The sequence below is a fragment of the Asparagus officinalis genome, chromosome 2 (assembly GCF_001876935.1).
Source record: "Asparagus officinalis chromosome 2, Aspof.V1, whole genome shotgun sequence".
Taxonomy (NCBI): Eukaryota; Viridiplantae; Streptophyta; class Magnoliopsida; order Asparagales; family Asparagaceae; genus Asparagus; species Asparagus officinalis.
The window spans coordinates 12618796-12631483 of record NC_033795.1 but is presented as its reverse complement, the minus strand read 5'-3'; positions in this window follow the sequence as shown (position 1 = coordinate 12631483).

Here is a 12688-nt window from a genome sequence, read left to right as displayed (position 1 = left end):
AGGGAAAAATGCTTTAGACCCTAAAATCAAAAAGCAAAATACGTCTCACTTCCAAGACTAAGCAACATGCCTAAACCCTACAAATCCACACTTTATGCTCCTAGCCTCCAAAATAGGCCACCAACCCATACTTGGTCTTTTCTCTATTGATACCCCCCGCCACAAGCACAAACCCAAAAAGCGAGCCTCCCCCCCATCCCTTTCTTTGCCAACACAAACCCAAGGAAACTCACCTTTCTTATTCCACTATTTTCGTAAATTTCTAAAACTAAGGCTAGGATTTTTTTTTCTATATATAATAGAGGGAGACGACGCAGCATCAGTGTTGAGTCCTCTGTCGCATTACTCACCTCCGTCGCCACACTATTCATCTTTAACTTCTCCAATTTACCATTTCTGTCACCCCATCACCACACTTTTCTCCACCTCTACCAAATTTACCACCATTGCCGCTGAATTCATTACCCCCTCCAAAAAATTTTACCACTACCCATCTCCTCTACCACTGTCAATCTCCTCGTTGCCGTCTCATCCTAATTCCCCACTGCCGCCACCACGTTGCATATTATCTATCAATACTATCTTAGCTTCTGGAGATAAGTATCCAGTCTATTTTACTGCCCAAACCCTTCTATTATGTATGCATTCCATGATTTGCTCGCGTATCGTCTCCACTAAAGGTAAGATTCATAACGTTCTTGTCTTTCTTATCAAATTGTTGACGGACTCAGTATTATTTAAAGTAACATGGCCATACCTATAAATTACATGAAAAACCCTATAAGTTTGATGACCGATATGTAACCTAAACAACTAATGTGTAACTTAACAAATTAACTATAACCTTAATAACTAACGTCTATCATTAACAGCCAAACTGTAACCTTAACAACCAAGCTATATATTTAATGACTAATGTGTATCCGTATTAACTAAACTATAGCCCAAACAACCAAAATATAAACTCAACAATTATGATATAAATTTAACAACTAAACTAAGCTATTGGACGAACTTCGTTGGGATGATGAAGCTTGCTGAAGACGTGGCGAAGGTCGCTGTAGACGTGGGTGAGGATCGCTTCTAACGTGAGCATGTCTTCTTCGGAAGTGGATGACTTGGTCTATGAGGGCGAAGTTCAATAATTGGCGAACTTCACCTATGAGTTCGAATTTATCTCAGAATTCGACTCTAAGTTTGGCCAACTGATGTCGCCTTTTGACTTGATCTAAAGTATCTAACCTAGTCAAATCGATATGAGTTTCTTGGTGAGGTTCACTTCAATCAGCAGGTGATCTTTGCTGCAGCTTATTGTGGACTTGACTTTGGGCCCATTCGAAGTGTTCACGCCCATAGGCGTTCACTTCTTGGATCTTCAATGAAAATATATTTTGACCGTCTACAAGACCCCCACCCCAAAGTTTTCAAAATCCTACATTTTAATTTGTAGCTAGGATTTAAAATACTTTGGGTAGATAGCCAGATGTGTAATGTTGAACATGGCTTGAGTTGTATTGATTTGGTGAAAACTTGCCTTCTTCTGCTTACTTGGTTGCCATAGGTGTAGTGCTGAACGTAGCTTCCTTGTTGTAGGCTTGTGTCGAAGGATCAATGATACTTGCATTCATCCAAATCCATGCTTGGAACGAAATTTGCCTTTTTTGTTGTTGAGGTGATGTTGAGGAAATCAGCGAAGTTTGACTGATTTTGGGTATGAGTGATGGTTGCTCAATTTTGGGCTGCTAGGCAAAGTTCATCGATTAGCGACATTCGCTAGCTGGTTGGGCTCAAGTTATTCTGAACTTTGTTGGCGAAGTTCATCATCTAGTGACGTTTGCTGGCTGGCAAAGTCTGTTGGGATTCGCCTCTTGATTTGTGCTGTGATTTACAGCTGAGATCTCTTGATTGAAGATCTCGCGAGATTCGCTGACGATTTGACCGAGTTTTAGGCTAAGTTTTAGCCTCTTTGTCTAGTCCAATCAAATCTCAAAATATGTGATTTTCTCGAGAGTTAGGATTTGAAAGAGGCTATAAATAGTAGTCATCCACATCCATTCACCGCCTCTTTCTTCTTCTTCCTCCACTTCTCCTCCATGTCTACGCTAACATCGCATAGACTGGAGATGCTCCTCAATAGAGGAACTAAAATCAAAATACTCCAACAAGAGTTAGCCCAAGTTGAGGGCAATCCAGTTGATGAACTCCGCATAATCCGTCGCCTGGCAGAGTTGCTGTTGGCTGAGAAAGAGATGCTCGAGCGGATCATCGAGAATCTGTCGATTGCTCAGGGTGATCTAACTCGTGATAGAGATGCGTGGAGCTTTGAGTATCTTGCTCTGTATAAGACCGTTCAGCAACATAAATGGCGCTTGAAGAAAGATCCTTGGATCTCCACGAGCCAAGACTCCGATAGTAACTAAGTATCACGATTGTGATCCTAGATCGTAATTAGATGTCGTGTGGCTGACTCAGGCCCGACGTCAAATTTTAATATAAGAACTTGCTTCTTCCCATTGATATGCCTCACTTAGAGGAATAGGGGCAGTTCTTATCTTCATGGGAAAACGTTTAGTTCCCCAAGTCTTGTAATGTCATAGAAACAAGGGTTGTAGCTTAGTGCAGCTCGCGTCCATTCCTCAAACGTCACACTACCCATATCGTAGAAATATAGGGTAGTAATGTTAGCGTCGAAAGTTATTTTCATTGCTGAATCCATTACATGTTTATCAATTATAGATTCAAAGTAAAATTAGTCTTTTATTAGACTTTCTTACACAATAAAATTAAGAAAAATACAATTCTCTAGAAACACACGCAGAGGATGTTTATCACCCGTTGCTTGCGTGGGATCTTTGATTGTGTCGGGGGTGTGTTAGCCTGTGGACGACCGAATCACAGATCCAAGTTGAATCGTGAAGAAGGCTTAGAGTCGATGTTTCGTTTTAGAAACAAGGACAGAAGTGAATATCTCAACAAGATAAAATAAAACACTCTTCTCAAGATCAAGTCAAAGCTTAGATCTTGAGGAAATACCGAAGGCTCTTGGAAGTGCTTGAAAGTGATGAAGACTCTTTCTCTCTTGCTGATGAAGACTCTTTCTCTCTTGCTCCAAATTCACCAAATTGCTCAAGTCCCTATTCTCTCTACCTTGGTCCTCAAGCATATGAGTGATAGGGAAGTATTTATAGTCCCTAGAAGCAGTTACTGAAGGTAGAAAGTCAAAACAAAGCCCAACTGACATCCTCCATTTCCGAGACAGTTTCCATGTCTCAGAAACTATGGGTTGTCTCATAGTTTCCGAGACACATTCCCTTTCTCGGAAGGAGTTTAGCCAGTCCGTTTTGTGATTAACTTCCCACGTTTAAGTGCCATTATTTCTGCAGTTATGAGCGTGTTTTTCATTTGTAATGGTCCTCCCATGTTCACACACGATCCCTAGCCGTTATGAAGCCACGTGGACCGCACAAAACTCATGAAAACCGTTAACGGAAGTGTGAAACTCTCCTATAGTTTTCGAGATAGTTTTCGTGTCTCGAAAACTATGGGTTGTCTTATAGTTTTCGAGACACATTCCCTGTCTCGAAAACTATGAGCAATCTTGTAGTTTCCTAGACAATTTCTTGACCTCGAAAATTGCACGCATCCCCGAAGTTTAGCATTTTTGTGTATTCCTTGTATCAGATGATCCTCTTTGACTCAGATGATGATGTTTATCGTCTTCACTTTATCTCAAGCTGTGTGTAGTAATCTATAGGCAATTTTTGACACCTACAAGTAGAAAATAGCAATAAGTACCCATCATCCTTGTATTTGGATAGTCTTGAATATCGCCTTCATGCAATAGAGTCTTCGATCAATAAAAATGAACTATTTTCATGTTGAAACTATCCATCTTTTGTACGCTTAATTTGTATGTACTTCTATAGCGAATTTAAATTCTGCATGGCTCTATCTCTACATAGAGTCATCATATTTGGAGGCGAAGCTCAGGCTTCCTTGAGCTGGCGAGAATCAGTTCGCCAGATGACATCTCAAACAAACTGAGTTAAAGCCTTACTCGGCTTGGGGACTTAGTGAGTTTTGCCAAGTCATTTTTGTGAGGCTCACTATGTAAAGCCTCAAAACAAATTGAGTTGTGATTTTCTCAATTTGGAGACTTAGTGAAATTCACTATGATGTTTAGGTGAGGCTCGCCTTTAGTGTCATGTTGAATTAGGTGAGGTTCACTCATTGAAGAATCAGTTGTTTTGGCGAGGCTCAGTAAGTCGGTTAGGCAGAGCTCGGCCTAAGGATATAAACTTTAGGTGAAGTTCGTTCAGAGAGAGATTCCTGGCGAAGCTCGAGGATAAACTTTCTTTCAAAGTTTGGGGAAAAAAATCTTTGGCGGAGTTCGTTGGCGAGATCTTCGGTGAAACTTGATCGCGAGATATTTGGTGAAGTTTAGGGCAAAGTTTGGGGGGTTTTAGCCTATAAATACGGTTGCTTTCCTCCATCTTCTTCACTTTTGATTTCAAAAACTCTCCTACTCTCCTTCGAACCCTAACTTTCTCAGATTTCATCATTAATGCCTCTGCAGGACGCTATTTCCAAGAGAAGAGGCTCTGCTCGAGGGTTCGTCGGCCAAGAACTGATGAGGCGCTGGGTTAGCTAGAGATGGCGATGGGTAAGCATCGAATCCATCAACGGCTATCTTCGGATCGACCTTGGTCCCAGCCCATTGGGCTTTACGCAATGCCTTAGGGCATCTAAAAATTTGATCTGCCGTTGAAGGCGAGATCTTTATGACCATTGATGATCTTTCCGATGAGCTTTCATTGTTGGTGGCGAAGTTTTATCAGTAGCCATTAATGGCGTTTATCGTGACAAGTTTCGAGCTTTGGGCGGGGCTCGCTCAGCCCTTTGGGTTTTCATAGCAAACATCATAGGGTTGCGTCCAGGCTTCGTGAATGAGGACGCACCGATTAACAAAGTTGCTATCGTCCCAAACACCTTTGGGAATGAACTTGTCAAAATCGACGCCCAATATTCGAATGGGGATGTCAGATTCCCCGGTAGGATTAGATCGATGGATACCTAGTGGTGGACTCGCTTGGTAGACTTCGCCCTCATCACCTTTGAGGAGCGATCCAAAGAATCGGGGATCTATATTGCAGTTAGAGCCTCGGCAAAGACTGATAGGGTCGACTATTTGCTTGTCTACGTTTGAATTCCTCGGCAAAGACCATAGAAATTTTTTCGAAATTGGCAATCGGTCCTCGAGAGTCGATTGGTTCGTGGCTAACGATTTGTCGAGAAGACAGCTCAATGAGTTGCCATAGGTCTTTATTGAGCTAGTAAAATGTCACTGTTAGGAATGACGTGAAAGTACGATTAGTGGAACGAATAATGCTGCTTCGATTTTCGAGTGGAGTGGGGTGGAGTAAAGAGGAATGGCGTTTCAGTTTTCGTGTGAGCTGCTTGAGATTTCAAGGCAAATCTCGTCCGTTCATCTCGAAAGGTGGCGACCGTTCGTGCAACTCTATGTGTCTCTTGAATTCCATAAATAGCCCATTAGGGACAATAGAGAATTCTTTATGAGCTCTTTGTCTACCAATCTTCAGTGTTCATTCATCTTCAATCTCCCCAAATTTCTCCACCGCAAACTTTCGATGGCTTCTCAGAGATCAGTCGTTGGTCACAATGAGGAGAGGATCGCCCTCCTCAAGCAATTTCATTCAACGGTTCACGCCGAGGAGCTTAATAAATATTATGATCTTTATGATATCCCCCGGGCGTTTACACTAGAGGCACCAGCGAAACACGAGGTGGTGTACCACCATAGTCAAAATAGGATGCCGCTCTATCTTGCCCACCTTGAGTACAGGCTCCAATTGCCGTTTCATCATTCTATTAGGGAAGCGCGCATTGCTATGGGGGTTTCTCCCTGTCAATTGACCCCCAATGATATCAGGGTGTTGGTGGGTTTTGTGGTTACATGCCACCATGTCGGCATCTAGCCGAGTTTGTGCCTGTTTGGGCAGCTGGTCGACGTGAAGTCGATGAAAAAGGATCCTCACTATTTTTTCCATTTAGTGAGAATTTCAAGTTTGTGACAAATGCTCCCGACTCCATCAGGGATTGGAAGGAGCATTTCGTCTGGGTATTCAGCACCGACGGCGTGCTCTCCTGTTCTAATTGGCTAGAGGTGAACAGGGACGCTTTGAGGCCACTTCTTCCTAGGCCCGAGGAGCGACGGCAACTGGGTAAGATTCGCTCCTACGATGGGTCTCGGGAGCAAATCAATCTTTTCGACATGGCATCACTCCGAGCGGCGTAAGTCTCAAGAATCTCGTTTACTAATGTCGACAAGTTTAGGGCCGAGACATTAGCCATCCCCCTCGAAGAGGTGGCAGGAGGTGAGGGGCTGAGTTCTGACGCTAGGCCCCAGAAGAGGCTAAGGGGGCATCTCGAGTGAAGCCAAAAAATTGGCCAAGAAGGGTCGTGGTCCTGGCAGGCCGGCTGGGCCGATTGAGATCCCACCAGCTATGGAGCAGCAGCAGGCCCAAACAGCTACAAACAAACGATAGGTTGAGGGACGACAATAGTCGGTCGAGGAGTAGCGATAATCCGATGTCGTCACTGACAATCCCTCCTAGCCAACTGAGGAGGCGGCCTCTGTGGTGAAAATTGCTGAGGATGGGGCCGCTGTTGAACGCGCGGTTGAACTGACTCTTGGGCTCAAGTAATCTCACAGACCTGGCAAGGAGCCGATCAGGTTAGTTGGGTGTGGCAAAGAACAGGCCCTTTCTCCACCAAAATGTGGGGCCGATAAAACTGGCCAAAAGCAGGGAGGCGTCTGGCCTTTTCCTCATTGGACTTCTGATGTCCACCCCCTAACTTGGGAGGCGGCAGGAGGCGGCGGAAGCCATGCGAGCGGGACTTCGTGTAGGTCCCTGTTCACCTAGGGAAGAGCTCTCGGAGGATGACAAGTTCATCCTGCCAGTCTCTCTTGATAAGGAAAGTTCAGTTTTGGGGTCCTTAATGACTCCAATTGTAATAGTACAGCAATTCACCTTCCCGAAAAAGACAAGGGGTTCTTGAAGGTGATACCCAGTCATGACTTGCATCTAGCTCTCAAGGCTCATTTGCTTCGGGGGGCTTTGTTGGAACAAGAGTTGTACGAGCGGCTCAAATATATGCATGGTGCTCCGGAGAGATGGCAAGTGGTGCTAGAAGAAGAGAAGGCGACCAAGGAAAAGGCAGAGGAAAGGATCAATGCCTTGGAGGCCTAACTTAATAGCGTTAAAGCCCGTTGGCGCCAAGAAGTGGATGCTAATGAGAAGGACCTTAAGGGGGTCTGATCCCATAGCGCCAATCAGGCGGCTTCTATTGCTAGACTTCGGGGGGAGATAGCCCGATTGAAAGAGAAAGTGGGCCGTCTTCAGCAAGGGATTACCGAGCGAGACGGTCAGATATCGGCTTTGGCGGGGAAGGTCGAAACTAAGAAGGTCTTTAGAGTTGAAGCCGAGCATATGGTCGAACATCTAAGATAAAAACTCAAGGGAGAGCGGTCGGCTTGCCAGGCGTCTGTGACACTCGTCAAAGATTTGGAGTGTCGGCTCACTCGTCTCAACTCAAAGTAGTATAGGCGGAAGGTAGTCGAGGACTGGCGTCAGGGGGTCGTAGGTAGAGTTGAGGTGGCTTTGGCTTGCAAAGCCGGTGTCGACCATCTAGCCTCACTGCTCACTGTCAGCTCTCTCTCATCACCCGACCGTCTTTATCCTCCTCGGGTCTCTTGTTGCCTTGATCTCCTAAAAGAGATCGAGCTTAACGGAGGGAGTTTGAATTGGTGATAAGTGATTGGGAAGATGAGCTAGGGGAGGAAATGGAAGAAGATTCGACTGTGTCTTCTTCAGATGATGTTGTCGAGACCTCTGCCCCTTCTGGGACTTCTGCCCCTACCAGGACTTCTGCTCAGACTGGGACTTCTGCTTTGGGGGGAGCTGTCGCCTTGGGTTAATAGAGTTCAGGGCTCGTGTCTGTCTTTTTCCTTTATGCTTTGTAATGAACATGTAATGAAGCTCGACTATTGGAATAAAAATCAACATTGTTTTCATTCTTGAGTCTTATTTTCGCTTACTTTGTTTTTGCTTAGTTTTTCTTAACCTGAAGCTTGCAACTTTGCTCTTATTGCTGTGATGAGTCAGCCGTATTGCGTCGACTTAGTCATTGGGAGGTCGAGACGACTGTCAACTGACTTCTATCACACGTTGTGCTGACCAAGCGTTTGGTTCTTTGGTTAACAAGGACTTGGCAAGTTGAAGAATGTTTTTTTAGGGGCGATCGGTTACAGAGACCTCCCGCCTTAGATTCACCTATGGTGTTATGACAACCCTGAGGTTGGGTGCCTAGGTCTTACGTAGGTGCGCAGGTATTTGTTGTTCCCGTATGATAAAAAAGTGACTGTGGGAGTCGGCCATATGGTTGATGCCTTGGGTTTATTCCTGAAAATGTACCAAGGGCTTGAACCCTGACCCTGAGGTGGGGTACCTAGGTCTTACGTAGACACCTAGGTCTTCAGTATTCTTATATGGTCAAGAGGCGAGTGAGGGAGTCAAACATATAGTTGGTGCCTAGGTATTATGTAGGCGCCTAGGTCTTCAATATTCCCATATGGTCGAGAGACGACTGTAGGAGTCAACCATATAGTTGACTCCTTGGGTTTACTCCTAAGAAGGTACCGAGGGATTAAAATTAGACTGAGAAGTCGAATGTCTAGAACTTATGGAAGTTGACTAGGTCTTTAGCAGCCTTGAGGCTGAATGACAACTCTGATGTTGGGTGCCTAGGTCTTACGTAAGTGCCTAGGTCTTCTATAGAGCCACAAAGGTCGAGAGACGACTGTGGGAGTCGACCACGTGGTGAATATCTTGGGTTTATTCTTGAAAAGGTACCAAGGGCTTAAAATTCGACTGAGGAGTCGAATGCCTAGAACTTATGGAAGTTGACTAGGTCTTTGGTATTCCCATATAGTTGAGATATAATTGTGGGAGTCGGCCATATAGTTGGTGCCTAGGTCTTATGTAGACGCCTAGGTCTTCAGTATTCCCATATGGTCGAGAGACGACTGTGAGAGTGGACCATATAGTTGGTGCCTAGGTCTTATATAAGCACCTAGGTCTTCAGTATTCCCATATGGTCAAGAGACGACTGCAAGAGTCGATCATATAGTTGGCGCCTTGGGTTTACTTCTGAGAAGGTACCGAGGGCTTGAAATTTGACTGAGGAGTCGAATGCCTAGAACTTAAGGAAGTTGACTAGGTCTTTGGCAGCCTTGAGGCTGAATGACAACCTTGAGGTTTGGTGCCTAGGTCTTACATAGGTGACTAGGTCTTCTATAGAGCCACAAAGGTCGAGAGACGATTAAGGGAGTCGACCATATGGTGAATGCCTTGGGTTTATTCCTGAAAAGGCACCAAGTGATTAAAATTCCTACACAAATTGGGCACTATGGAAGTGCAAGACAGTAATCAAGTCAGTCTCAATAGGAATTTCATTGATAAGGAACGGAATTTACAAAATTATTGAAAGTAACTTCTCAAATGTTTGGCATTCTAGGGATGTTGTAGGGCTCTCCTGTCGGGGGCTCTTAGTCAATAGGTGCCGGCTCGCAGCTCCTCTATGACTGTGTAGGGGCCTTCCCAGTTGGGTGCTAGCTTACCTTTCCAAGTGTCTTTGTCGAAAGCAACTTTATAAAGAACAAGGTCACTAGCCTTGAATCTTCTTGGTCGGATTTTACTATTATAGTAGTGAGCGATTCGTTGCTGGTTAGTGACCAAGGTCCAAAGTGCTTTCTCTCGAGTCTCGTCTAGGAGGTCGAGCCCAATCCGTAGCCCTTCTGAGTTTGATTCTTCATCGAAATGTCATAGCCAGATTGTTGGCATGCCGACTTCGACAGGAGTAACTTCTTCCGCACCATAAGCTAGCTTGAATGGTGTCTCTCCGGTTGAGTTCTTGTGGGTTGTGCGATACGACCAGAGGATGCTGGGTAACTCTTCAACCCAGTTCTCGGCTGCAGCGTCCACTTTTTTCTTTAATGCTTGTAAGATGCATTTGTTAGCAGCTTCTGCAAGACCATTGAATTGTGGATGGGTGACGGGGGAGAATTTGAGGTGAATGTTGTATTCTTCGCAAAAATTACAAAAGCCCCTACTGTCGAATTGGGTATCGTTGTCGGTCATAAAAGACTGGGGCACCCCAAAACAACAAACTATGGATTTCCATACGAAGTTCATGACGTTACTCTCACTAATCTTTGCTAGTGGTTCGGCTTCAATCCACTTGGTGAAGTAATCAATTGCTACGATAAGAAATCTTCTTTGTCCCGAAGCTTGAGGTAGGGGTCCCAGTAGATCTAACCCCCATTAGGCGAACGACACTGGGCTCAATATGGAAGTCAGTTTAGTCGTCATTGTTCGAGGGATGGATGAGAAGATCTGGCACTTTTGGCAATGAGAAACGAGTTGCTTTGACTCGGTGAGAATAGTCGGCCAATAGTACCCCTGGCGAATGACTTTCTGCGTAAGGTTTCGAGCCCCAGGATGGTTCCCGCAAGTACCTTCATGTATCTCTCTGAGTACATAGTCGGCTTCTGGTGGGCGGAGGCATCGTAGATAGTGTTCGATACTGCTGCTGGAATAAGACATCCGATATAACTGGTCTTCAATTATAAGATAACAGCGGGAATTCCTTTGTAAGCGTCTAGCTTCCACTGGGTCTTCGGGCAAGACCCCTAATGTTAGGTAGAGGATAATTGGATCTAGCCAACAGGGTTCCACGGGTGCTTCCATCTCCATAATGGTTTTTGACTGTTTGGAGATGCTAGGCTGTTCGAGGGTGTCAGTGTAAACAGGGCCTGAATTGATCCTTGGAGCTTGTCGACCCAAGCTTAGAGAGGGCATCCGCTCGAGCATTAAGAACGCGGGGAACCTGAGCTATCCTGAATTCCCTAAAGCCGGTCAAAATCTCTTTAGCAGCTTTAAGATATAGAGTCATCCTTGAGTCTTTAGTTGCATATCGTCCATTGATTTGCTGGACGACTAGTTGTGAATCAGCTAAGATGTACAGACGTTCCGCCTTCAATACCTGCGCTGCTCGAAGGCTGACGAAGAGTGCTTCGTACACAGTTTCGTTGTTAGAGGCCGAGAAGTTAAAGGAAATGGACTGTTTGTGCGTTAACCCGTCAAGGCTTTGCAAGACCACTTCTGCTCCGCTGCTGGCTTCTCCCGAAGATCCATCGACTTTCAATAACCACCACGAGAAAAACTCAGGTGAATTGTGCTCCAGGGTGTGACGGATCCGTGGGGAAGATGTTGGCATGGCACGAACGGCTGGGAGTGCTAAGGGTGTTGGCTGGTGAGGTGGCAAAAGGGGATCCAATTCATCATTTAGAGAAGTCGACTCAATCAGGAAGTCTGTCAAGGCTTGGGCTTTTATTGTCGTTCTGAGCTCGAATTGGATATCATGCTCACTGAGTTCGACTGCCTAAGTGACCATCCTCCCTGATGTTGTGGGGCTGCCTAGTGCTTTTTTCAGAGGCAGACTCGTCCTAACAATGACGGTGTGGGCCTGGAAATAGGGACGAAGCCTTCTTGCCGTGACAATGAGGGCCAAAGCATCTTTCTATATAAGAGGGTAGTTGAGCTTGCCCGCTTTGAGGATTCGGCTTACATAATAGACGGGCTTTTGAACGTTCTCCTCTTCTCGAACCAAGACGGAACTGATTGCCTCAGAGGAGATGGCCATATATAAGTATAATGTTTCTCCCCTTATGGGCTGGCTTAACAGTGATTTAGTACTCAGATAGGCTTTGAGATCTTGAAAAACTACACTGCATTCAGCCATCCAAATCATGTTCCCCTTCGAGTTCTTAGTACCTCGAAGGATCTTGAAGAATGGGAGACTCCTCTCAGCCGATTTGGAGAGGAATCGACCTGGAGTCGCGATCTTACCATTCAGCATTTGAATGTCTAATGTGCGTAGCTCTAGCAGTCGCTTAATGGCGACTATCTTCTCGGGGTTATTTTCTATGCCCCTTTGCGTGATCATAAACCCCAAGAATTTCCTTGATTGTATCCCAAAGGCGCACTTAGCGGGGTTGAGCTTCATTCAGTAACGTCGGAGCGTGGAAAAGGTTTTGTCCAGATCTGAAATATGGACAGACGCTTGTTTTGATTTCACCAGCAAGTCGTCGACATAAGCCTCCATATTGCGTCGGATCTGGCGCTTAAAGACTCTGGCAACAAGTTTCTAATAGGTAGCTTCTGCGTTCTTCAGACCGAAGGGCATCATCTTGTAACAATATGTGCCCAAATCGATGATGAAAGAGGTCTTCTCCTGATCGTGTTCCACCATAAAAATCTAGTTATAGCCGGAGAATGCGTCCATGAAACTGAGCAGCTCAAGGCCCGCACTTTCGTCGACTAATTGGTCGATTCGATGTAGAGGGTAGCTATCCTTAGGATAGGTTTTGTTGAGGTCGATGAAATCTACGCACATTCACCATTTATTCATGGCTTTCTTCACCAAGACAACATTAGCTAGCTACTCCTGGTATTGGACTACCCGGATGAAGGCGGCACTGAGAAATCGTCTGACCTCGTCATCCGCCGCCTTCTGCCGTTCTGAGCCGAGATGTCTCTTCTTCTAT